We start from the raw sequence: 2399 nt of genomic DNA on the forward strand, positions 1-2399 counted from the left end.
CTTTTTCTGGTTTTAGAATCAGAATAATACCTTTTTCCAGGAATGAGTTTGAGAGAATTGCTTCCCTTTCAATTTCACTGTAGATTTTTCAACTTTCAACTTTTCATTTGAAAGTTGGCATTAAATCTTCTCTAAATTTCTCATAGAATTCTGCTGTGAATCCATTGGGAACTGGGCTTTTCTTTGTTGGTAGGATTTATTAAATTTTCAGTTTTGTTTCTCATTATTGGGTTATTCAGAGTTTGTAAATCTTTTTCACTCAGCTTTGTCATTTCATATGTATCTAGAAAACTGTCCATTTCCCCTGTTTTCCATCCTGTGAGAGTAAAGATTTTGGAAGTAGGTTTTGATGATCTTCTCAATTTATCTAGGGTCTGTAGTGATTTTTCCCTTTTCATTTTTTATTGCATGATTTTTTTTTCCTTTTTTTGATTAGGTTGGCTAGGGATTTATCAATTTTATTTATTCTTTCAAAGAGCCAACTCTTTGGTTCATTAATTCTTTGTACTGTTTTCTTTGTCTCCATTGCATTAATTTCTAAACTTGCCTTTTTTTTTTTTCTTTTTTGCTCCATTGCATTAATTTCTGCTCTGACCTTTATAATTTCCTGCCTACTTTGGACTTTGGGCATGACTTTGCTCTTCTTTTTCTAGGAATTTGAGGTGCACCATATGATTGTTTTTTTGTTGTTATTGTTATTTTTAATTTTTTTTGAAATTTTAAGTTCGTGAAGGTTTATTTTTTATTTTTTTGATAAAGATATATTTCTTTTTTTATTTATGAATGAGACAGTTTCATAGCTGGTTAATAGGACAGTTTTGATGATCAATACAATTTTTTTTTTTTTTTTTTTTTTGCGGAACCGGGGATTGAACTCAGGCCCTTGCTTTTGCCAGGGAAGCGCTTATTCCACTGAGTCATCTCCCTGGCCCAAGATTGTTATTTGGGCTCATTCTGTTTTTCTGATGTGAAAATGTATCACTGTAAATTTCCCTCTTAAGTCAGTTTTCATTGTTTCCACAGGTTCCAGTGAGTTTTATCTGTGTTTTTGTTTGATTGTAAGTATGCTTTTCCTGTGATAAACCGTTTGTTTAGGATGTTGTTACTTAATTTCCATGCATTTATGGTGTTTTTGTAGTTTATTTTGTCAATAATTTTCAGTTTTATTGAACTGTGATCAGATAGTGTGCATAAAATAATTTCAATTTTTTTATATTTACTTAAGAGTGCTCTGTGTGGTAGTATATAGTCTATTTTGGAGAAGGTCCCATGTACATCTGAGAAGAATGTGTATTCTGTTGTTGCTCTGGAAAATGCTCTGTAAAGGTCTATCAAGTCAATTTCTTCACATGTTTGATTTAGTTCTATCATTTCTTTGCTGATTTTTTTGCTTAGCTGATCTATCTCTTTGTGACAGTGGCATGTTAAAGTTCCCCATTACTGCTGTATTATTGCTCATTTGATTTTTTATGTCTGTTAAAATTTGTCTTATGGGCCAGGGAGATGGCTCAGAAGAATAAGTGCGTCCCTGGCAAATGCAAGGGCCTGAGTTCAATCCTTGGTTCCACAAAAAAAAAAAAAAAAAAAAAAATTGTCTTACGTAGGAGAGTGCTCCTACTTTGAGTGCATATCTATTTATAATTGTTATCTCTTCCTCTTGCAGTTTTCCCTGAAAATGTAATGACCTTTTTTATCTCTTTGGATGATTTTTGAAGTTGATATTATCAGCCACCAGGATAGGTGCTCCTGTTTTATTTTGATTTCTTGTGACATGGAGGATTGTTTTCCATCCTTTGACTTTTAGTTTGTGAATTTCCTCTTTAAGTTTAATGTGTTTCCTGTATATTGTTCGATTTTTTGTTGTTGTTAGTACAGGGTCTACAGGGTCTCACTACACAGATCAGACTCATTGATTCTTTTATTTTCAGTTACACAAATGCTGGGATTGCAAGCACATGCCACCACACCCAATCTCAATCACAGTGTCAGTGTGCCCTGGGGGTGGGGCCTTTGCCACAGGCTGGAGATCAAATCCTTGGTCCCTGTATCTGCCTAAGCAGGCACTGTAATCCACTGAGCTATCTGGCCAGCCCTCCTTGTTAGGTTTTTTGTTTGTTTGTTTTTGGTGGAACCAGGGACTGAACTCAGGGCCTTACGCTTGCTAGGGAAGTGCTTATTCCACTGAGCCATCTCCCCTGCTCCCCTCCTTGTTACTTTTAAGAGTTCTTTTACTTCATGTTCATGAGTTGCAACACTATCTTCATGGTCTGAAAGTCTTCAGTTTCATTCAATTGGTTTTTCCAGCTTTCAATGGAGTTCTTAATATCCTGGATATCTGTTTGAATCTGCTTCATGCATTATAATTCTTTTTTTTTTTTAATTTTATTTATTTATTTATT

This window comes from Octodon degus, unplaced genomic scaffold (genome assembly GCF_000260255.1).
Source record: "Octodon degus isolate 3935 unplaced genomic scaffold, OctDeg1.0 scaffold00082, whole genome shotgun sequence".
Lineage (NCBI taxonomy): Eukaryota > Metazoa > Chordata > Mammalia > Rodentia > Octodontidae > Octodon > Octodon degus.